A 26,679-nucleotide genomic window follows, 5' to 3' on the forward strand; every position below is an offset into this window, starting at 1 on the left:
CTGTCCACACTGTCACCCACTTACAATGCATCCACACCCGCCCTTTCCTTCCTCTTGAGTTCTCTCGGTTTTTAAAGACATTGCTCTCTCATGAGCCTCCAGCACCAGCCTTGGAGACAACCTAGACTTTTTCCTCTTTCTCATCTTTCCATCTCTAGTCAATCATCATGTCCCGTAAAATCGTTTTTTCATATTCTCTTCAAATTCATTCCTTTTTTTCTGATGCTCTTGCTGCTCTACTTATTACAGCTCCAACAATCATCCCCCCAATACTTATTTGCAGGTATGGTGTGGAGCCCCTAAATCTTCCTCTTTCTAAGCTCAGGTGTGTTTGTAGGCCCGTATATTATATACCGTAATTGCTCTCCTTCCAGCTTGCTCCTCTTCTGTCCTTGATTTTGATAACGAGCAAATTGGATTGTGACATTCATCTCAAAAATCTTCAAGAGCTCCCTGATATCTATAGAGTAAAATGACCCAGTTTGAACTGTCCACCATGACATGCACAACTCTTGGTGTTTTCATCTTTCCCTGTCAGTAGAGTCTCAGTCATTGCTACTGGTGGCATGGGTGGTGCCTAAGCGCCAAGATCTGGCAAAAAAAAACAAAACAAACCAATCAAAACCTTCAGTGCAAATTCTTCTAGGTAAGGGGAGGTTAGTGATAACACCCAGCTATCGGGTCCTTGTGATAACTTACTGACTGATATATATATATATATTATATATATATATATTTATATTTATATTTATATATATAAAAGTGCAGAATATTGCCTGCTGTTTACTACACAGTATGCATTCATCATATGTTAGCTATTGTTACTTTTAACCCTCCCTGCAAACCCTAATACTCATTATTTTAAAAATATTAGTTTTGGCCCTGGCTGGTGTAGCTCAATGGATTGAGCGCGAGCCTGGGAACCAAAGGATCATGGTTCGATTCCCAGTCAGGGCACATGCCTGGGTTGCAGGCCAGTTCCAGCAGCGGAGGAATGGGTGGCAACCACACATTGATGTTTTTCTCCCTTTCTCCTTCCCTTCCCCTCTAAAGATAAATAAAATCTTTAAAAAATATTAGTTTTGTTTGTTTATCAAACTTCCTATCCTAATTTGTTTACCTAAATCCTTCTATTTCTATTTCTTTTTAAAGAAGTATTTGTAAATATTTTATTTATTTAATTTTAGAGAAAGGGGAAAGGAAAGAGAAAAACACTGAGGTGAGAAAGAAACATTGACGGTTGCCTCTCATAAGCGCCCTGACTGGGGAGCAAACCTGCAACCCAGGCACGTCCCCTGACTGGGAATCAAACTGGTGACCGCTTGGCTTTGCAGGATGACAGGCAAATTAAATGAGCCACCAGCTAGAGCTATTTTTAATCCTTAAACTCCACTTTAAATGTCTTATTTTGAGGCCTTTTGTTTTCTTACTCAAAAAGTCACATTTAAATATTCTTTTCCCTTTACTTTAATTGCTGCTGCTTTAATTGTTTATTTAGTGTTCTGCTTTTTACAATGAAAATCTCTACATGACTAAAATGAATGGTTAGGAAATGAACAAGTGCATGAGGTTTACCAAAGAAACTTTAAAAAAATACTATGTTCCTTTCTCTTTCCTTTCTTAAATTGAGAGGAAGGACAAACAATACTCAAATCAACCTTATTTAACAACTATTGGCTTTAAGAATTTAAGGTAGAACTTTGAGGTGCAGTGGAACTTACCCCAAGTTTTACAAACTTGTCTTGTTTGCCCAGCTCCCACTGTGGGTTCTAGTATTAGTCCCTAGCACACTGCCTAACCTATGACTTACACTATTCTTTACACCATGTCAGGCTATTCAAACTCAGTTTTTTACAACTAGAGCTTAAGCTGCTTGTTCAATGTTTTATTTCAACTACTTTGGATGGGGAGAAGAAATAGAGTATTTACTTGCAGGTATATTTCCAGACTTAGTGTCATTCTAATTGATAAGTTGCAGGTAAATAAGCTGCAAAAAGATTTTTGCATATGTGTGTGTTTTTAGATGAAGTCTTTATTTTTCTTCCTTTTTAAAATTGTTGTTCAAGTACAGTTGTCTCTGTTTTCCTCCTAACTCCCCCTCCACCCCAGCCATTCCCACCTCCCACCCTCAATCCTACCCCCATTTGGCTTTTTCCATGTGTTCTTTATACATGTTCCTTAACAACCCTTCCCTCTGTCTCCCCATTATCCCCTCCCACTTCCCCTCTGGACACTGTCCGTTTGTTCCTAAAAAGATTTTTGAAACTGAAACCTAGGTATCGTCCAGGAGAATGTCCACTGGCACCCTCAGACTTTGTCCGTCAGATATTTGGGATGATGCAAATACTGCTCCATTGCCAGCAAGTTCACACTGACATCAGGCTCAAGAGTTCGGTTAAACAATGGCAATCAGTGTGGGTAAGTCCGGGCAAGGCAGAACCCGGAACACATGCTTGCACCCAGTGCAGATCTTTGCTGTGATTCTTTAGTCTATGCAACCTACTGAGGCTGTGCCTTTGAGGTTAGAAGCAGCACCGCCTTTGGAAAACATGTGTGCATGCCTGCTGCCGTTCTCCAGCTTCTGTGTTTTGGCTACCTGCCACTGAAATGAGTGGCTTTCAAATTGCTTGAAAAGTGAAATGGCACTTTTGTATAATTTTAGAACAAGGGAGCCACTCTTAATCTTTTAAAACTGACTTAGACACTTGTCAGTTATTTGAAGGGGTTTATAACTTTGTCACCTACGTAGCCATTCAGGTTCTTAAAAAGCAAGTACACTGGGTGACAGGAACATTTTTTATTGGCTGAAAATGTAAGCACTAAATCCATTATTTAACGTGAACTGGGTTCTGAGAATTCAGCATCTTCCCTCTAGAATTCGTACCTTGTTTCAACCTACATACAGATTTTACATGCTTAATAAAGGACACCCAGTGTTTTTCCACAATTAGTCTGGAATTATTTTTTTCCTTAGGACATGTGTCAGATACCTTGTCTATTCAATAAGAGGATATCTTCATTTGGTTTTGTATCTCCAGATTGCTATTTCTCATTGGTATTTAAAATTCATGTTTGTTATTCTCATCTTAATACATTTCAACAGTTTTGGACTTGGGTAGACTTACTTTCATCCTGGGGCAGGGGAAGAACCCCGTACATATTATCACATTTTTAATGAAAAAATATTTGTACCTCTGGTTCAGAATAATAAAAACCTTAAAGTTTTTAGTTTTACTTTACTTTGAGAGTTACCAGTAGTTATAGAAACACTTTAGTGAAATGGAAAAGTCAGGGTTAAAAAAAATCTCACACAAATAAATAAAAAACATCTGGTCTGACAACTTGTATAAGTTCCAGACTCTTGCAACTTTAAACTGCCAAGCGTTAAACCTCTGAAAGTCGAGATTTGTAATGGAAATGCTAAGTGACCCTTAAAAGGCTTAAAGGGACATTGTCAAATAATTTAGGGTCAAATTTTGACCAAGTTTTAAATTGTAATAACCTGGTGGAAAATATGTTCCAGATTTTAAACATTTTTATTTTTTATAACTTTACATTGACTCATGAAAATCAATGAAAACGTAAGGGACACGGCTAATTCAGAATCATGCCTTTGAGTCATATAAGTCATTAAAAATGAGCAGAATTTTTCTATGGCCAGATATATGCTGATAGGAAACCCATGTTATTGCTACAAAATCAACACTCAAATCATTTATCTACTGCCACATCGCAAGTTACACATGCATGTGTATAAGCCTGCATGTAACAAAACTAAAATTTTAAAAATGCAATATGAAACACTAAACTTGTCAAATACCTAATCTTGCTTTACTGTCATTAAAATTTACCACTGAAAGATCTTACTTTTGGTAAACTAGGCTTCTGTGCTTTCTGTATTCTTCCATGCAATCTGGACCCCAGATTTTGTTAATGGAGTCCAAATTATTCTATAGCGATGAAAGAAATTCTATATTAAAATATTTTCAACTGTTTTTTCCTTCAGTCTTTTGTGTTATTACACCGGCTTCTTCCACACCGGCTTCTTCCACTGATTACTCTTGAGATTCAAATCTTATCAATTCTTTTCATATTGCCTCCAAAATGATTTTGGGTACTTTTTCCTGGAGTCCTTAAAGATCCAATTTAATCTTAATTTAAAGTACAAATATTTTATAAATGTTAACTATCAATCTCACACCTCTGCATAGCCTGTTCTGTGCGAAGTTCCGATGGCGATAAGCACATGGAATACTGTTGGAACCTTCTCACGTAGGTTGAATTACTGCATCATTTAATACCACACATTGTATGCAGAAAATGGAACAGCATAGTTATGGCTATGCAGTAATAAAATCAAAAAGAGTTGTCATTTCATATTTTTCTTCAAATCGTGTTCCTAAAATCACAATGAACTTTTCCACATCAGTAAATCTCAAAATAAGAGGAATAAAAGAGAGGTGAATAATAAATTGTAAGGATGCCAAAATATTTCACAGAACACTCAAATGCATTTGCAGTAATTATTTTAACTTTGATAGGAAGTAGGAAGGCGCAAGGGCAAAAAAAGATAAAAGAGCATGAAAATAGAAGATTGGGAAGCTCTATCCTGACTAGGGAATGACTATGTAAAAGCATGTGTGAAGAAAATATTTTTTTCTTTCATTTGCCTTTTCCTCCTACCATCCCATGAAGCATTAGAAACTGGCCACTCCCAGAGGCAAGGTACAGAAACAGATAAATGTGTGGTCTGATCTGATGTGGCAAATTGGCTGTCCTCATATTTTTCTTATATCTGCTTCCAGTCAAGCATGGATGTGCTGAGAAGAGAATGCTTGGATTTACTGAATGAGTGAATGCTGATGTGCGTGCATGTAGGCAGCTTGCAAAACAGGTCTCTCTTTCACATTTCTTTCCTTGAGGTTTTGGAGAGATTGGTATAAGGGGTGTGTGTATGTGTGTGTGTGTGTGTGTGTGTGTGTGTGTGTGTGTGTGTGTGTTTGTGAGAGAGAGAGAAGGAAGCTTTTAAAGAGCTCCAAATTCAGAGGACTGATACTGTTCCAATTTCCCTGCCATTCTTGTCATCAGTTACTCCTAAACTATTTTTTCATCTCAGGTTAGTTTGTGTGCTAAGGTCTCTGGCTCCCAGGTTAAAAAGAAATGAAAACAAACAAGGAAGTTTACACCACAAGACATGAATAGAAAGATCAGCTTGTCACTGAACACCACATAAACAAAGACATTCCCTGATAAGAATAACCACCTGCCACTCAGCATTTGCCCAGCAGCAACTGGTTACAAGCAGACACCTCTTCAGTGGTTGTGGAGTGAGGCCTGCAGAGGGGTCAGCCTCTGTGACAAGATCCCTGCTTTGGTTAATGGCTTTGCCTGCATTGATTTAAGCCTAACCCTAGCTCTCGGGAGGCGGTTTTGCTTGCGTGCCATGATTCTTTTCAAAACAATCAATGGTTATGAATACATAATCATAAAACTTTTTCAATGAAGAAAAAATATATGGTTTAAAATGTAATAAAAAATCAGTGACCATTTGAATCTCTTGGCATATTATTGCAAATTACTTGCATTGGTGCAGCAAAAGGTCACGCAGTTATATATTCTCCTAAAATCAGTGAACACATAATAGGCGTTGTTACTCAGAACAAGAATCATTAAACAAATTCATAAATCAATGAAGCATACAGCTGCATTACTTTAATTATCATTTCCGCTCGGACGCTTGGTTTATATAATATAATTGTTCACTGTTCCCCAGTATCACAGTAGAAAGGCTTGGTTGGGCCACCTCATATTTTGTACTGTCTTAATTTAAACACTATTTTAATGCTTTAAATGACAGCAAGAAGGAGTAGTCTCTGAAAGCAATCCATTGTAATCTTTCTGTTGTTTATTCTTCAGTTTGGTTTTCATTTATTTTTTGACATTGTAAAAATCTGGCTCTTGAATTCAAGAATTTGCATCTCAATTTATATTTCTTTCAGCCAGGCTCAAGAAATCACCCCAAGTTTGTGACAAAGTCACCTTTGCTCCCCTTTCTCATACCCAGCCCACTGTAGACCTAACATGCACATTGAGCCTTCTGGCATCCAGGAAGGGAATAGCTATAAAAGAGATGGTGAATTTTAAGAACTTAGATTCTGCAGAGCACTAAGAAATATTAAAATCCCAGAGAATTGCTGTTGTCATGATCCTGTTTTAAAACAGTAGGAGTATCTCTATTCAATTGGACAGATATGTGTAGAAAAATGGAACTAGACCACCTTCTTACACCACACACGAGTTAATTCAAAATGGATCAAAGACTTAAATGGGAGACTCCAAACGATAAACATCCTAGAAGAAAGCATAAGCAGCAAAGTCCCAGACATTGCTTGTAGCAATATTTTATCAGGTATATCTCCCCAGGCAAGGAAACAAAAGAAAACATAAACGAATGGAACTACATCAAAGAAAAAAGTTTTTGCACAGAAAAGGAAAATATCAACAAAATAAAAAGACAACCCACATAATGGGAGAACATACTTGTCAATACATCTGATAAGGGGTCAATATCCAAAATTTATAAAGAATTTATAAAACTCAATGTGGAAAAAACAAACAACCCAATTGAAAAATGGGCAAAGGATTTGAATAGACACTTCTCTGAAGAGGACATACACAGGACCAATACACATATGAAAAGATGCTCAATGTCACTAACCATTAGATAAATGCAAATTAAAACCATATGAGATATCATCTCACACCTGCAGAACAGCTATCATCCATAAATCCGCAAACAACAAGTGCTGATGAGGATGTGGTGAAAGGGGAACCTTTTGGCACATGTGGTGGGAATGCAGATTGGTACAACCACTGTGGAGAGCAGTATGGGGTTATCCCCCAAAATTAGAAATGAATCTGCCTTTTGACCCAGCAATCTCACTTCTGGGAGTATATCCAAAGGGACCCAAATGCTACTTCAAAAGAACATAAACACCCCTATGTTCATTGCAACATTATTTACAATCGCCAAGATATGGAAAAAGCCCAAGTGTGCATCAGTAGATGAGTAAATAAAACAGCTATGGGATATTTACACAATGAAATACTACTCAGCCATAAAAAAGAAAATGTTAACTTTTGCAACAGTATGGATGACCTGAAAAATGTTGTGCTAAGTGAAATGAGCCAGTCACAGAAAGACAAATACCATATGATTTCACTCATGTGTGGAACCATGAACAAACTGAACTGCTAAGCAAAATAGAGACAGACTCATAGATAGAGAGCAGGCTGACAGCTAAGGGGGTGGAGTGATTCAGCAAAATTTAAAAAGGAACCATGGACTTGGACAACTGTGTGGTGATTGTGGAGGGTGAGGGGGCATAAGGGGACTTAACGGTAATGAAGAAATATAATAAAAAACCTCAAAAAATTAGTGGTGTGTGTGTTTGATAATGGTGTGGACAGTGGTGTGTTTTAGAATCTTAGCCATAGAAGTTAAGATCCATTCATTCTTAAGGCTCTAATCCTCTTTAATTGTATGTTTCACTATCTAGGACCATGGTGGTGACAATGTCACCTCCAAAAATCAATAATCCAGGTTCAATAACCTGCTCTCCATTTACATCTAAGACTTTTGCATATGACCTTTAATGTTTCTACCAATATTCAATGTTTAATGTCCATGTTTCTACCAATATTTTGTTCAGAATTAGGTATGTATTCTCTAAGAAGATGGAAGCTATCTCTCCAGTTCTCTTCCTTCTGAGCCCTCATCAAAATCACCTTTAATGTCCATATTTCTACCAGTAGAGCTTTTGTTGCAATCTCAACTTTTTCTGGCATGCACCTCAAACCCTTTCAATATCTTCTCATCAACCCATTTCAAAGCCACTTCCACGTTTGTTGATACACATTGCAACAGCAGACCACTTCTCCATTCCAACATCAGTCTTTGTCAGTTCAGGCTGCCATAAAAAATACCATGGCCCAGGTGGCTCAAAGAGCAGAAATTTCCCAGAAGATGGAAAGTCTAAGATCAAGGTACTAGCCAGTCTGGTTTCTAGTCAGACCTCTTTCCTGCTTATAGATGGCCATCTTCTTTCTGTGTGTTCACAGTGGGGAATGAGAGAAAGACATGGAGTGACAAAGAGACAAGGAAAAAAGAAAGATACGTCTTCTTATTATCACTGGCGATCATCTTATTAGATGGGAGCTCTTTCTAACCACTTTTAAACTTAATCACCTCCTAAAGACTTCATCTGTAGATGTGGTCACATTGGGGATTAAGGCATCAACATGGGAAGTCGGGGGCGTAGGGACTAAATTCAGTTCATAGCAGTCCCTGGTGCTGCTGTAGTGAAATGTAGAATGTGGAGCATGTAGCATGTGAATAAAGATCCGTCTCTGAGACAAACATGGGTTGCAAAATCGTTCCTTCTAATTATGAGATTGTAATGCCACAAATGTGCACTGTTTACATTAGTCAAAAAATTATGACAGTTTCAAGAAACATGGCTGTGACTTATGTCTACGTAAGTATGATGGATAACTTTCATTTTCAAATATTTTGCAAGCCTGTGTAGGAAGCGTTGTATTCCTAGGTGAGTACCCCTCTGCCCTTCTCCTTTCATCTCCCTTCCTCAACCCAAGTACATGTCAGATTTCTCGGCATGCAGTTTAGCTTTGGGTTAACAGACAATACTTTTATAAACTTGCTGCAGAAACTGTTATGGAGAAGAAAAGTGTTACTGTTCCTGTATTATATCTTGTCACAGGAAATCAAATGTGAAACAATAGAAGCTAGAAATATAAAAAATTATTTATTCATAAAATCCAAGAGCAGATCCAACAAAAGCTCAAATCTTTTGAAATGGTATCTAGGAAAGTGAATAGAATATGTAATGACTATTCTAAACTTCATAATCTCACTTGAATGTCTAGATTTTTACTAACAGATTTTAGAATATGACTTAAAATTTTCCTAAGCATTAAATTTTACATCACTATATATGAAGTTTCTTTTTTATTGTCTTCTTTTCTGCCTCTCCCCCTCTCTCCCCACTGCTCATTCTTTCATGACATAATTCTAAATCTAGGACAGTTATGGCTAGTAAGCAAAAAGTAGTTCACCTAAATTCTCTAGGTGAAGAAAAAATTCTGTAGCATTACTATTTATAAGATGAAATTGATCTCTATATATGTATTTTTATTTTGTTATTAACAGATTATTTAGTTATCTTCTAATATTTTAGCAATAGTATTATTAGTTTCCTAATTACTAACAGAAAGTCAGTTTGTGGCGGTAAGAATAGATGGGACAATGTAGCTTGCTTTATGTACGGCTTTCAAAACCTATTTGACCAGTGTGGTTCTTTCAAAACTACTATAAACTGGAATACTGGCAGCTGTTCTTGATATAAAATTTACCACCTTGGGAAAGAGTAGGAAGGGGAAAAGGGAGAAGGAGAGGGAGAGAAAGAATATGAATGAATTTGATTTCTCCCTCCCTGCAATGTGGCCCAGCTCAGTGACTGACTTAGTCCACTGGGAATGTGATAACAAAAATACCAAAAAGTGGGTAGCTTCTAAACAATAGAAATTCATCCCTCATAGTTTTGGAAGCTAAGAAGTCTAAGATCAAGGGGCTTTGGTCCCTGGTGAAAGAGAGCTTCCTGGTTCTGGATGTCCATCCTCTCACTGTGACCTCACATGGTTGAGAGAGCAGGGGAAACTTACAAAGCTCCAGCCTCTTTATAACACTCTTGACCCAGAGCCTCCGAAGGCCTCACCTCCTAATACCATCACACTGGGTGTTAGGGATCCAACATATACATTTTGAGGAGACACAAACAGTTATAGCAGTGAATGATATCAAAACATTTTTGGAGAACAGCCAAAAATGCTGATAGGAAATATGTAAAGTAACACCTCCTTTGCTTTTCAAGAAAGAGAGACGATGCTACGTGAGTTCTAAGGCTAAGTCATGAAAAAGGCATCACTTACATCTTGCTCTTCCTTTCTTGGTTTGCTTGTTCTGGGTGAAGCCCAGATATAACGTTGAGCGCCCCTGTGGGGGGCCTGCATGGTGAGGAACTGAAACTTCTCGTCATCAACCCGCACAAACTTCCCAGCCGTGTGAGTGAGCCACATTGGAAGGCCAGTCAGCTCAGTGCTTGGCTGGTAAACATTTTACTGTTCTCTGAAAAAGGACGTGTGATCTCTATATCTGCACCTGCATACACACTCACATTAGTTATTATAAAATTTTATAGCGTGAGCTTTACCAATAATAATAAAATGTGTAATATTCTTAATTATAAAGTCAATATAACTATACTTCAGTCTGAGTGAACTATCTCTTGTAAAATTTGTTATCAGTTTTTGGCAACAATCATGTCAAAAAAATCAGATTTTGAATAAATGCTTGATTACCAGTCAATTCACCAAAGAAGTCATTCATGCCACTGATGAATGAGTGTAGTTTTGTGGTGTGTGCTGGTTAGTATTTTTGTTTATATTAACAAATACAACAAAAGCAGAAAAACAAACATATAAACTGAAACTTCACTTGTTCATCAGTAGCACAAATGACATCTCTGTTGAATCGGAAAGTAATTTTAATACACCAGAAAAATGTTTTAAATGTTTGTGGTATTGACGATGTGACAGCTAAGGACAGAACAAACTTATAGATACTTTCTGTATCATTAACACTTTCTGTATTACTTCCGTAAGTCTAAGCAATTAACAACATATTAAATCAAGTCCTGATTTATAGTGTTTGTCCATTTCTATTATGTAAATACTCATACTATTCAGACCACTTTCACTGTTAGATTCCTCTCCCATAAACATAGTGAGAGAGAAAAACGTCCAGTGTGAGCACTGGCCAGGTAGCTCAGTTGGTTAGAGCATCGTTCCAGTTGTGATATGCCAAGTTTGCAGGTTTGATCCCCTGTCAGGGCACATAGAAGAATTAACCAATGAATGCATAAATATGTGGAAAAATAAATCTCTCTTTCTTTCTAAAATCAATTTTAAAAATATTCATTGTTGTTTTGCCACTAAATCTTAATATAATTTGCTATGTAACAATTGATAGCTAACACCACACAAACTTTATGCTAAGCCCCAAACTGTCAGTAAAACATGAAAGCTAAATCACTTCATTTTCTTAAGAATAAAATACAAATCTTACAGGATAAAGTGAAACACAAAACATGATTAATTTTACATTTTGGAGAAAATTCTACATGCTAGAAAAATAATCCTTTATAAATGAGAAAATGATTATGAACATCATTTAGCTGTTTGATATGAGTACAGAGTGTTAAGGGAAAGAAAATTACTAATTACATGATCTACACAGTGAATTTTGCTTCAAAAATAACTGTTTCATGGAGAACAATTGGTTTATGATTTTTAAGAACTTTAAAGTTTGTTTTCTGATCTGCATGAAAAAATGTTTCAAATTTTTTATTGGACTGAGACACAGTACTTTAAAAAAATTCTATTAACCAGAAATTAATGGGGGAATTTTGATGTATAATTAACATAGGAAAAATTAACAATAAGAAATACTAACTGAAGTTATAAGAAAAAAGCACGTAGCATAGCCAGAAATTAATGTGGAGGTTAGTTGGTAAAGGCTGCTGAAGCTTTGCTACCAGGACTAATCACCATTCTTTTGTGAATTTGATGATGTCTCATTTGAATATTTGGGTTTCTCATTATGGCAACGTTTTTTTGTTTTTCTTTCTTTCTCTCCCTTTTCTCCAAACTCCCTCATCTCAAGCGCAGAAAATTGAATCAATAGTAAATCAGATAAATTGTCACTCTTGACTGATCCTCATCATCGATCCATTTATAACTGTTTCTTATTTTTAATTTTTGTAATATGATGACCCTATGTCAGCTTGTCACCAAACTCAAACACTAGATTATTGACAACAATTTATGCTTGTGTTTTATTTCCCTAAGCTCTCAGGTAATTCTTTTCTTTTCTTTTTTTAAATAAATTTTTTATTTATTTAATTAATTTATTTTTATTTTATTTATTTATCTTTAGAGGGGAAGGAAAGGAGAAAGGGAGAGAAATACCAATGTATGGTTGCCTCTTCTGTGTCCCCTGCTGGGAACTGGCCCAAAACCCAGGCATGTGCCTTGACTTCAGATAATTATTTTCTACCTGAGCTGTTATGGACTGGATGGTTTTGTCTCCCCAATTTCATAATTTGAATCTCTAAACCCCATGGGAAGGTATTAGAAGGGAGACCTTTGGGAAGTAATTAGGTTTGTATGAGGTCATGCGGGTAGAGTCTCCCTGGCAGAATTAGTGCCCTGATAAGAAGAGGAAGAGATATCAGAGCTCATTTCCTCCACTATATAAGAATACAGAGAGAAAGACCAGTGACAAGCCAGAAAGAGGGCCCATATAAAGAACTCAAACTGCTAGCACCTTCATCTTTGACTTTCCAGCCTCCAGAACAGTAAGAAGCGAATGTTGGTTGTTTCAGTTACCCAGTCTATACTACTTGTTACAGCAGCCTGCAGACTAAGACCAGAGGAAACTATGGTTCTGATTTTCCATTAATATTTTACTGGCTTTAAAAATATTCTATTGTATACACACACACACACACACACACACACACACACACACATATATATATATATATATATATATATAACAACTTACTGTTAAAGGACAATTATCATATATGATTATATGTGTATTCCTTTTCTTTACATGTACAATATTTTTTTTATTTTTGATAAAACACATTACTTGCATTTCCCCCACAGAATATCTATAAACATCTCTAGAAAAAAACAGAGTACAATTTGGAAAACACTGATGTTGTGATAAAGAGCTAGATTTTGCAAACAGAAACAGGTGAGTTCAAATCTAAATTCCATAATTTACTAGCTGTCTGTTAGAAAAGAGGTTGGCTAACAATTATGGCCTTGATTTTTTTCATCTGTAAGGTAGGAGGCAATGATGCTGATCTCAAGTCAAGTGCCTTATGATTTCATTAGTATGCAGAATCTAATGAACAAAATGAACTAATAAGCAAAATAGAGACAAATTCATAGATACAGAGAGGTTGACAGCTGTGTGTGGGGGTGTTGCATGGGAGGGCTGGGTGGTGGTGGTGGAGGGATTGAGCGGGGGAAAAAAAAGAGAAAGAACTCATGGACACAGACGAAAATGTGCTGATTGCTGTGGGAGGGGATGTGGAAGGACATGGTGGAGAGTATATTGAGGAGAAACGGTGATGGGCAGAGACTTGGCTTGGTTGGCGAACACACAGTAGCATACAGACGACGTGTTGTGGAATCACACACCCGAAACCTGTAGTATTTTGTTAACCAGCGCCATACCGATAAACTCTAGAAAACTGATTGATTAAAAAGATAAGAAATAAAAAACAAAGTTACTTGATGGAAAATTAAAATTCGTTAATTATTTTTCTCTGTGTTGAAATGGTTGATCTAAGTAAATTTGAATTCCACTGACACTGACTTAAAATTGTATCCAAATTGTCATACGGAAGCTTTTTCCATCTATCATTTGTTGTAAAATGGTTAAAGACCTATGGATCTTAGTGAAGGCACACCTTGATAACAATTAGTAGCAGCGCCAAATTTAGACAAGGTCAGTCAATTCCTTACAAAATCATTCTAAAATGAACAGAGAATTGTCGAACACTATGTGATAAACTTGGAGTACAGTTTATCACATTCTATTATCATTCTAATTCCTTAATATTTGTTGTTATTCCTATGGATTATTAACATAAGATCTCAGACATTTAAGTGATTTTTAAAATGATTTACTTGGGTGTTTATAGTAAGGATTTTACCTAGAAGAAAAATTCCTGCAGGAAATTTTGGTTGTTACTTAAATGGTAGTCTGTTCTTATACACCTATTCTCAGCATGTAATTCTAGCCCTGTAGCTGGGTCTAAAACAATCTCTCTCCCTCTCTCCCTTTTTTGTTTTTGCAAGTTTCATGTCCAGGAAATCTAACTGTCACTAATTCAGAAAGCCCTGTTCCACTCACTGAGACAGTCTGCAACACAATTTGATTTGAACATATTCACCTGAACATTAACTTATACTCATCTTTTACTTTTTTTTCCTTAGGAAATAACTAGTTTTCACAAAATTCACATGTCCTAAAAGAAAACATAAAAACTTAAAGTTTAAATTTATACTTGCTTTATTTTTTATCTGAAATAGATACAATTATTAACATTCACTATAGTCATTGGTCCTAATTCTCCATTAATGTTGATGGTGATCGGCAGTTAGGTACATAAAGGGATATATGAGTATACATAGCTGTCAGTGAGCTCCACAAACACATTTGTGTGCAAAGACCAAGTCATCTAGAAGTGTGATCACATGGATGTAACATAAGTTACATTCCATTAAAATGCTTAAGAATCGAATAAATAAATAGTAAACTGTTGCTTGAAACTTGCTTTTTGCAGTTAATTTCTAATTTCAAAGCTTTGTGGTCAGAGAATATGTTCGGTATGATTAATTACTCTTACTTGAAACTTTAAAAAGAAGGCTACTTCTATAAGAAGAATATAAATATTCACTAGATTGAGAAAACTGGTATTTGAAGAAACTTAAGTGTTTAAATGTCAGATGATAAAATAAAAGTATAAAAATAAGCCTTTTTAAGAAACAAATCACAGTTTTCTAAAAGGCAAATAGCCCAGCTAATAAGTCATTCTTATTCTGTCTGCCCTGTGTGAAGAGGCCAAAAAGATGGCATGTCTTTTAAATAAATATATAAGCTTTTCTCCTTTAAACTAGCTTTGCTTCTATATTTATCACAGGGACTAAAATAGTTCCATAGCCTTTCAAAATTTTTCTCTACTCCTAACAATCAATTCAAGTTTCCTTTTAAATCTAACATTTTAATTGTATTTTCTTTACAGGCAGAAGATTTAGCACAATTTTTAAGCCAGGCTGTATAACTTTGAGATGTCTTAAAGCATGCATTGAACCTCAACTCCATGTTATTTCACAGATACAGTATCAAAAAGTTATTATCTTTCCCACCACTCAATGATACTCGTTACCTTAGAAAATGCACACAGGTTTCAAATATATGTCTGAGATCAAGGTAAAAAATAAAATTAGGCACAACATGCTTATTGACATTGTGAAGAATGAGCTTATTTTTGAGAAGGTTTCTAGTTTAAGACTTTTAGCGTTCCATGCAAAAAGGATTTTGCTCCTGAAAAACTTCCCATGAGAGAATGCCTGGGTGAGTCAAACGTATTGGGCATCAGCCTCAATTAGGTTTGTTCTAGAATGAAGTTCTGCACAGACCATCGCCCATGGGATACACATTTCTTGTCCCTGTCTGCCTGGGTATGCCTCTAGACTATAAAACACTACTGAGAAAACCACTTTCTTATCTGGCATGCCACAGACTTTTACCATCAATTTAATTTGGTCCTCACATTTTTATTGTCATAGAAGTGCAGACAAATTGCCCCTTCTTTCTTACTTTTAATTTTAATCATAAATGTGTGTCAGCGATGGTTTTGGTCATAGATAATACATGAATGCTTCTTAGAATGAGTAATTTCCTTTGACACTGCAATTTAATTCCCTTCCTATTCAGCCAGGACCATGGAAAGTCCAATCAGATGACCCTGCTACCCTAGTAGAGAGAAAAAAAATTGCTTCTGTACCAGAGCATTGATGTGGACTCATGACCCAGGGCAAGCACAAGTTGGGCAAAGGATTTTCGACTCTTCAAAAAGCAGAGGCTTGGATATTAGTGACAAGGTTAATGTGTCCTTGTATTTTTAATCATATAGTGAAAAAGCATGAAAAAGACAGAATAAAGTAAAAATTTACATTAAGTCTATATTTTGAAAGAAAAGAGTTAATAACATGCTCTGTGTTTGTGGCAATGCCTTCAAACTACTTTTATTATAAAATGACAGAACACTGACACAAACTTCCCAAGAAAAAGCATCCTCTTGTAAACATAGCATTACTCAACATATGTTCCTCAGACCTCCTCATTCGCTCATTTACTAAATAAAGTTTATGAGCACATTTTATGAGAAGCACTCTTCCAGGCACTGGAGTACTGAAATGAAGATAGCACAGTTTTTTTGATAGTCTCATAGGGGGAAGAGGTATGGGTAAACATATAATTTTTAAATGTTCAAATTAGAAGCCCTGATAATATAGAAACATGGATGAAAAAGTACAGAGGAACAAATGCAGGAACCCAACCAAGGTCACCGTTAAGCTGGAATGGGGTTAGCAACTCAGAGAAAGGAAAGAAAGACAGGAGGGGCAGTGTGTACAAAGTGAGGGAGAAGGACAAATTCCAGGAGACATCAGGACTGGTATTTTGAAAATCATGCGTGTGTGGTATAGGTGGAGGCTAAAATCACAGCAGCGAATTTCACCTAGAGTGAGAAAACTAAGAACAGAATAAGTGCTAGTGAAGGACTAAGGGGGGAGAAAAGGAGGGAAATCAATGAAGAAGAATAAGAAAGACAGCAGGTAAAATTTCAAGCTATATTTACTTGCTAGGCACTGTGGTAGGAACTGGGAATATAAATCACATAAATCAAGGCTTACTCTAAAGGGGCTGTCAGTAAAGGTGCGAAACCTAATGTAGCAAGTACTCTGATTATAATTGTGCGTGGAGGGGTGTGTGTGTTGCGTGAAAGTGCCATGGACTACGGATATGGTGCTCAAAGGCAAGGCATCTGGAATCGTTGGATTGTCTGCGTTTGAGGCCTGGATCTCTCTTACCAATAGTTTATTTTAATTTTAAGTAAATTCCTCGATTATCACTGTGCCTCAATATCCTCTCTGTGAAAGGGAATGCTTTTCCCATAGGGTTGTTACAGAAATGGAAAAATAATGTGTGGAAAGGCACTGATGCTTGGCACACACTAATGCTCAATAAATATTAGTTATTATATATACCTATATACACAAGGCACTGTAGGAATGCATAAGAGATACATCTATTAAATTAATTAGACTAGATATTTAAGAGAGAGTTTCTGAGCTTCAATAAATTGAGTTTTGTAGGATGAGTAGGAGTTAGTGACATACACACACACACACACACAAAGGATTGGGGGGAGAGCATTCTAGGCATTAGGATTGTGCGATGAGATGAGATAATAAAATAAGAAAAGAGCAAAACTCTCAAAGCAAATGGAAGAAAAGGGCATTTTAAGACCTAGAGGCCAAGAGCAGAATTCATGAGAGGCTGTCCCAGGTGCTTGGTAGAAGCCTGGACACTGTAGTCATTCATACTGTCTGGGTTCGGTCCCTGGCTCTGCCATTTGGAGGTTGTCTGAATTTAGTCAAGTGCCGTAATCTTTCTGTGCTTCAATGCCCTCATCTGCAAAAGGATACCAATATTTTCTATGGGCAGAAAATGGAATTACTTAGAACATTATCTGGCACAGGTGAATGCTATGGAACTGTTAGCTGTTGTTATTCTGTTCCCAGGTTTGTGCTGGAGTTAGCCTAAGGTAAAATCGGCAACTGTGAAGGAGCTTCTTGGGGCACGGAAAATTTTTTGCCCTTTCTTAATTGTCATTTAGTTTCTAATACTGTGAAAGCCAGTACATTATCATTGATTCTTCTACTATCAGTGAATAACTTAGTGCCTGGTCTAGCCTAGACATCATTAAAACATTTGTTGACCATATGTTAAGAGAAGTTGTAATTGTGATACACCAACACCACATTCAAGATAGACAATTTCTAAAATAATTATATATATAAACATGTACATAATTTTTCCTATATAGAGAATATTATTAAAAAATAGAATTAAAATCTGAGAGTGACATTTCACAGAACTAAGTACTCTGAGAGTGACATTTCACAGAACTAAGTACTCTGGTTCTATTTGGATCTCCACTTGAAAATGATCTGACTGAAGACTTGAGCCGAGTCAGAATTCATAACACACATAACAGAACTTCAGATGACTGCGAATGACCATTTGATACAACACCATGATACAAAACCTTCTGTTTTAAGAGTCATTTTGAGCAAAAAAAATATGCCAATATATAGAATGTGTGGTAATTCTTGTGATTCTTTGCCTTCCAAATCCTGTAGACTAATGGAAACCTTTTTTAAAAATATATTTTATTGATTATGCCATTACAGTTGTTCTATTCCCCCCCTTCATTCCCCTCCCCCCACACACCCCCTCCCCCACCATGCTCCCCCCCTTAGTTTATAACCACGTGTCTCATGTTCTTTAGATTCTATATTTCCCCCACTATTCTCACCCTCCCCCCTATCTATTTTCTACCTACCATCTATGCTATTTTCTGTGCCTTCTACCCACTTCTCCCCCTCCCTTGGATATATACATCTGGAGAGTGGACTAACTTGATCGTGAACTTGAAAGATAATTTTATCTTAGTGACCATGGAACAGAAGGAAGACTTGGTCTTCTTTAGTTTAAAACAAAACGTTATTTCTCTGAGGGATCTCATAACCCTAGGGTGACACATGTAAAAGTTTAAGACTTTTTCCTGAGGATGATCAGATGATGAAGACACACAGAGTGAGCTTGACTCATCTCCCACTGACGTGGATTGTGGTGTTAACAGAATGACCTTGTGTGTGGGCAGCCATAGAGTATAGGCCCAAATTGCACTTCCCATGACCAACGCTCTGGGGCCTGGGCAATGAGCACAAGAAAATTATCAGGGGAATGAATAAGTATTCCCTCAGAGGGAAGATCATGGAGATGGACCCAATTATCTGGCACCACCAAGGCTTATAGTCTCACCTGGTTCTAAGGTCTAGCTAATATTCAAAGCTATAAAACTATTTCTAACAAACATGAAAAGTGAAACAAGGGACTATAATGAATTATTGTAATCCCATAAACAAGGCATTACGGTGAAACTATCCCCTTTTTCTAATTATTGATTAGTATCACAATCTGTCACACTTATATTTTTATCAGTGTATTAATAAAAAGCACATTATGGCTCGCACAAGCAAATTCCAGAAGTCCTGCAACTCAGTGTTGCAGGCCATAAAAGGAGGTGAACAGGTCTGGAAGTGGCAGATTGGCACCGTAGAGGAGAAAGTCTGACAAGTCATTCAACATTAATCAGGAATGAAAGGAGAGATAAAGTGAAGGTCATCGCCGTGGGACTCTGTTAATAATCTCTCCTGTCTCACGAAGAGTCACCCTTAAAGGAGGCTTGCGCTTAAAGCAGGGACTTGAAGAGAAGAAAACATCTGGAAATTTTCGAATTCACACTCCGACTAATTTTCATATTTACTTAACTAAAAGTTTTCTACCAAACATTGAATTGGTATACTCCCTGAGAGAAAGATAGTATTTTTTGACACTATTGCTTCAATGCTTGGTATAGGAGTTTGGCTATTAGTAGGATTTAATAAATGTGGAATGACCGAGGGGAGAAAGGAATCTCAAACTCAGTGAAAACTGAGACAGAAGATACGATGACAGAAGATACGCATCTATTATTATATCCCTTCTTCCAAAACTGATCGTGAATGACTAATAGTAGGGGAAAATGGAGGTGGAAGGAACGTGTGAGGGGCAGCTGGAATCATACAGGCTAATTATATTTAATCCTGTATTTGCTCATCTATACTGTGGAAGAGATGTTAGAGTTTTGTGTGTGTGTGCATCAGAATTTTACTTCTCACACTAAGTTGTGTGTTTTTTCATACAAAAATGACAGTTTTGGTTCGGGGTGAGGGATTTTCTCATGTAGACTTTAAAAGATTTTTCCGTGTGTTTTTGTGTGTGCAATCAATGAATGAATGATACCAGTGTGTACTGGACAAAGAATCAAAAATGGTGGATTCAAGATCCAGCTCTGGCTATGTGATTTTAAATTACTTGCACATACTGAGTTTTGAAATTCCATCTACAAAATGAAACAATGGTATCTGACAGTTTGTGTGTATGTGTGGGGGGTAGATAAAGTGACTCATAAATAGCTTTTTTGAAAAACATGGTGAGTCATATGCAAATATTTAAAGTCCTTTTATCTTATTGTAATCATGGCATTAATAAGGCTTTGGATTCAAACCAATCTATTTTCATATTTTGGCTCTTACATATATGTGCCCTTGGGCAAATTACTTAATCTGCTCATTTCTAAAAGAAGGAATTTGTGATCCTTAGTCACAGAGGAAGGCTTATTAGTGGTACTAGAATTCACTGTGAGCCAAGGATCACGCTAAGCCCTTGACATACTCTGCTTCATTTAGTGGTCACCCCGGATGTCTTTCTTTTCCCTTTTCCTGGAACACTGTCTTCAGCCCCTCAGCTTCCACTCTCCTTCACACATCCATCCAGTGAGGATTCTTAGTGTCTCTGACTGGCCACTAATCCCTCTAAGGTGCTGACTGATAATCAATGTGTGATAATGACTTTGGGCAGAGGTGAGCAACCATTTTTTGCAAGTGCCAATTCTGGAAAAGTAGATGTGTTAATAGGCCATTGGTTTAAAAAAAGAGAGAGACAGAGAGTACAGTAAAAGTCACCTGAAATGCTACTACCCCATTTAAATGTTATCAGAGTACTTTCTTTAATTATTTTTTTACTAAGGCCTTTGGAGAAAAATATATTCATGTAACTTAACAGTGTATTGGCCAGAAAGTCATAACTGCAAAGTTGGTATTTATTTTAACCTACTAAAAGGGTAATACCTGGATATACTCAGGGAGACTACAACATGAAAATCATTTTCTGAGTTTTCATTCTTAAATTAGAAGACTCTTTAAAAGGAGTAAAACTTGTGTGGCAGAAATACTGGTTCATGGGTTGTAGTAATAATAATAGGTAACATTTTCGAGAATTTATTTTATGTAAAAAACTATAACATGTACTTTACATGCCTTATCCAATTCATGCTCATAAGATTGCCTCAAATCTAGGTATTGTCTTTAAAGATGAGGAAAGCAAGACACGCACATTGGGAAGGTATGCACATTGCCAGGCTCACGACCAGCGAGAGGTGGAGCCAGATTGAAACCTGGACTGGAAGGCTCCAGAGCCTGTGCGGTCAACCCAGTGAAATTCTGGGAATTCTTGGAAAAGTCCTGGATCTGCTGTTCCTTCAGTCTCATGGTTAATGCTGGATCTGAAGCCTGGGATTGCAAACAAATCCATATCCAGGCAAACCTGGGTGGGGACTACTAATAAGGTATTGGGTATTCTTGTAGTGACCAGAACTGAGTGTAAGGGATTTATTTTTTTCATATTTATTTTAAATAGAAGTAGTGAATTCATTTTGTAGTGTGGTTAAATTACTATTAAAAATTTACCATTTTTCAGTAGAAGATATTTTAGACTGAAAAATAGAAAATGGGAGCTCCCCTCCACCACTGCCATTATGGTGATATCATCACAATAGGAATGATAATGACATGTTGCTGTCATTGTTGTGTGTTTTTGTGAACGTGCGGTGCTGTGTTAGGCTCTTTATATTCACTATGTCATTCAATCCTCACACGACTTGTGAGGATTGGTCAGTATGACTCCCAAAGTTCAGTGACTTGCCTGAGGTCTCATAATTAGGAAGGAAAAGAGCAGAGATTTGAAACCAACCATGCTCAAATGTGGCTTGGGCCACTCTGTTAAGATTGATTTCTACACTTATCTGTGCCTCTCACTTATGCCTCTGTTGAGCAATTACCCAAGAGTCTGCCCTTATCTGCAACGTGCTCTCCTCGCTCAGTCACCGAGTGTCGCCACGGGTCTTCTTACTTATTTCCAAACAACCACTAGTTCTGTGGTTTCTCTGAATGGGATGTTCTTCCCTGAGATCGTCCTGTGTCAGCTCCTCCTTGTCATTGAGATCTCAGCTCAGTCACCTCCCCAGCAAGGCCTTCCTGAGCACCTGAAGTAAAACACCCCCATCTGCCCTAGTCACTCTCTATTACATTATTCTTTAAAAACAGTCCTTTAAACACTTACTACCCAACATTACCTGCCGCATTCATTTGTTTCCTTTTTCATGATATATCTTCTGTAACTTGGAATGTTAGTAAGAAAAAATTGTTGTTCACTGGCCAATTACAGCATCACAGTAAATATTCACTGCATGTACAAAGTCGTGGCGGATGAATGAATGCTGGAAGCTTATGTGTTTTCCAGGGTCATCTGCCTGCTTATATTCCCGACTTTATGGCTGGCCAAATTCCTCACGTGACAGTGATCCTTGCAGGCCATTGTGGTGAAGGCCAATAGCAAGGTCAGCAATTAGCCAGCCTCCTCATGCAGCTTTTGAGGGAAGTAGAGACCTTACTTACTGGCCGTACTTAGAGTGAATGTCTATATTGTCAAGGCACTGTGCCAGGTGCTAGCAAAGGCAGGAAGTTTAATTAATATTTATTTGTTACCAAAAGCATGCCAAACTGAGATTATATTTTCATCTACTTAAACAAACAAGCAAAAATGTCCTATTCTACGTGGCACCCATGCTCTGCTTTAGGAAATGCCAAATAAGTCAAAGGCAATCTTTTTTAATGGAAATGGGAAGTGGAATGTCACAATGGGTAGGAGAATAAGCAGTGTAGTGTTAATATGCATTATACAGTCAAAACTGCATGGATCAAAGTCCAGATGTGCTGGAAGACCTCTGAGAAAAGTCCCCCTATGGTCTGCCCTTCACAGACGGGGAAAGTGAGGCTCAGTGAGAGCAAGCTCAGTCACACAGGTGGAAAGCGGCAAAGCTGAGACAAGGGCGAAGGCTGACTGTGGAGTTGTGTATGTAATCATTCTGCTTTGTGAAGGCTTAACGACGCCATTGGGTTGTAATACTGAGAAACTCCTACCCACACTTCAGTGGGCTGTGGGGCACAAAGCAGACCAGAAAGATTCCTGGTAAGTTTCAGAGTCAAAATGTTCCTGGGGGATACTAAAGAAGAATATCCTGTCGTATCACTTCCCATTGAGATTAGAAATAACAGGGGTGTGTGTGTGTGTGTGTGTGTGTGTGTGTGTGTGTGTGGTGGGAGGTGACATGGAAAACCTTTAGCTCTGAAAGACTAAGAGGGTGAGGAGGTACCTGAGGTCCAGGCAGCTAAAAGGCCAGGTCCATTGGCTAAATGCTGGTGTAGGCACTCAGACTGAAACGAGAAGTGTATTCTTTTCTGCCTACTTTCTTTAAGTAGGAGAGTAGATTCAGGATAGGAGCCCTGGTTGGTAATAAAATCTATGCATTTGGGTTATCTCTCTTTAAATCCTCCATGCTGCTGGTAGATGCTGAGAAAAATCCTGACATAATAAATGCCTTTAAATGATTTATTCCAATTTCCTCTCTTTATAGCCTCATGAACAATGTGTACAAGGTCTAGAGAGGTTTCACAACTTGCCCAAAGCTATACAACTGGAGAACGCTAGAGTTCATTTCAGAAATTAGTTTCCTAATTCCCAGGCCACTGTTTGTTTAGTGCATGACCTCTAAGCTCTCCTGATTGTGAACTATTACAATCTCATGATGATTCATTTTTCTCTGAGGAAAGCAAAGCAAAACTAGAGACAAACAGTTTTAGAAAATGAAATAACAAAAATGACTAAACTCAGTGTTTCCAAATGTTGTATAAAAATCTACTTCTCTCCCTCTTTTAAAAACCAACTTTCTTGTTTTCATGTGTTACTAGAGAAAATAAGGCAGACAATACTTATGTTATGGATATTTGGTTCTATTTCATATAAAGTATTATTGTTATGTATTCAAATATATTTTTCTCAGAGGAGTCCAACATTTGGGGTATATTTCAAGCTTCTGTAAGATTCAGAGGCCATCTAATCATTCAGGTAATGGCAAACAAGAACATTTACCTGAGATTACATTGTATTTCCATTAGGAGGTCTGAATTTAACATTTCTGAAACTCTTAGAACATGGATACCACCAAATTTGATGAATATCCATCAATCTGGCCCTGTGAGGTACTTATCTAACTTGACTAGCATAGGAAAGACTTTACAATCTCTATAAAAACTCTTATTTTTTAAAATTTCCCAATCTCTGCAATAAAATTTTTTTTAATGATCAAACATACTAATAATTAAATGAGAGGCTCCAAAATTAAGGCAGGATTGTATTGTTGATCAGGAAAAAAATACTTTAGAACCTTGAATGCATGTATTTCTTTTAACTTCTCACAGGATAATTCTGAATATAAAAATCTCCATTGTGATTTTGCACTTAAAGGAAAAGTGTGGAGTTGGACATTTTTTCTTCTCATTTCAGACACCTATAGCAGCAAGTACCCTTGGGAGCTGCAGAATTCATTTGTCACTTCAAAATACTAAGTACAACTTTGGCCTGTGAAACATTTATGTTGGTGTGTACATGTGGGTGGAATATGGATTTAACTTGCACTGAGGTCAACAAATACAACTACACTAACGTAAATGACTTAACTAATTTATATTTTTGTGTTTTCTGAAATGAAAGATCTTGTTTAACTTCTATTCCAATCTCATATCCAATTAACTGGTGAATATACGTTGGTTAAAATGATCTCATGTAATCTTCAGGGAGGTGACACTATGTGTTTCATCACAATGCATAGTAACTATTCGGAGTTTCAACTCTTTTTTACGTTCAGTAAATGTCAATAAATCTATGGCATGTAAAAGGGCACTGCTAACATGGAAGCTATTTGATTTCTATACTTTGTCAAATATATGTACCTCTTCCTTCAATAATCTTTAAAGGTAATGCTCGTTGTGGTTTCCCATTCATGATACCTGACCTTTCCTTAATGTCAAACATCATTTTCCATTAGCAAGGGAATAAAGTGTATTATTTATATAGAGCTAATAATTATTTGGGGAAAATAAATGTAACTTTGAGGTAATCATTGTGAAAAAGTTAAGCACTTAGTCATTGCTCTATCATGCCAATGACTTCATATATTATTGTCTATATTCCTACTGCCTGAATACCATGGCCTCAAAATTTAAAGAACTAATAACATACCCACAAAAGGTCAAAATTTACCTAGTCATTATTTCTGAGCCTAACAAAAGTATCGTGAATTAATTCCCAAGCCATCTATTTTACTTGCAAATGAGAAATCTCTGAGTTATTTATTGTCTTTAGAATTCTTGCATATTTCTTATTTCCAGGCAGTTCTTTACTAGTTGATTAAAAATGAAATTAAATGAGGTGTAAGAAAGTAGAGATCTAAAGGTCAAAAACCTTCCACTTTTAATTCATATTTTGGTTTGATGTAGATGTAAAGTAGAACAGATATGTGACTGTCATCAAATACATACTAGAACATACAATTTATCCAAGTGCTGTCTGTGCCAGGCAGTATGGGACACACAAGTAAGTTTAAGACATGGTTCGAACACTCGTAAAATGTATGATTCAATTGTGTACGTATTTATCAACCAAACTCTATGTCGTTGAACTTTAAACTGCTCTCATCAATAGCTACTAATATGTGTTCTTAGTTCCTCTAGAATATGCTCTGAGCAATCCTTACATGTTTCCTCAAGTGCACACCTCAAGGTGTTACCTCAAGGTAACATTAAATGCAGACCTTAAACACTTTTTTGCACATCTACACGGTGCAGATGTCATCCTCCAAAGGTGTGAAACAGTTCTTTCCAGGACATGATTAGAATGCATTTGTTGTGACTGATACATCTGTTCACAGTGATAATGATCAGGTATGTCAGGTGTTAACAGCCTTTGTGTACTTAGATGATAATGGCATGGAATAAAAGAAAAACCCATTAATTTAACTGAATTTTAAATATATCCCAGTTTAAAATAATAATCTCTGACCTAAGGATGGCCACACTGTCCAGATAATTAACCTGTGCAACGTTCTTTGACTCTGACTGCGTGAGATGCATTAGATAATTTTGGATGGAAGTTAGATACATTCAAGTTGCATTCTCTGTGTATTCCCCACCAGTAGAGCACCCATCCTAATGCAAAGATATGTGACTTCTCTTTTTTTTCAATCAGCTATTACCTATGTCTGTCATAGGCCAAGCCATGTATTGCAAATGTTTCATTCAGTGGCATGTGACAGTTTCAGAAATCTGTTTGAATAATCCCCCATTGGCTCAGTATTTGAGATTATCTTCTGACCCTATTTTCAGGTAAAACATCAGCATATTTCAGATATTTTTGGTCATCCTCATCATGATGATGAGATGCTAACCAGGGTTAGGAATGTTCATATTTTAATGATCCTTAATCTCATGATGTTGTGGTCTATTAGCTTAGGGCAAATACCAGTGAGACACTAAAATGCTTCTTGGATGACCAAAAATATTGCCATTTACTTAAGAGCAATTTAATTAACATGGCAATTTTCTTCCTATTTCACCTCGACTCAAATTAAAAACTGATCATCAGAAATGTGAAAGGAAAACAAGAAAATCTGCGCCAGTGGAACTGTCGGATGACAATGCAACTATAGAGATCACGATTTATAGAGCAATGCAATAATGTGCTGGTAACTGCAGTGTTTCAGCGGAAACAGAATAGGAACATTTAAAAGTGTGAAAGCCAAACATTTTTCTTTCTTAATCACTTAAGCTTTGAAATAACAGTTGCTTAAAACATAGATGCCTATCACTTCAAAATTGCGGAAATGAAAA

Source organism: Sturnira hondurensis, unplaced genomic scaffold (assembly GCF_014824575.4).
Source record: "Sturnira hondurensis isolate 20B ecotype Veracruz unplaced genomic scaffold, ASM1482457v3 Scaffold0013063, whole genome shotgun sequence".
In the NCBI taxonomy this organism is placed as follows: domain Eukaryota; kingdom Metazoa; phylum Chordata; class Mammalia; order Chiroptera; family Phyllostomidae; genus Sturnira; species Sturnira hondurensis.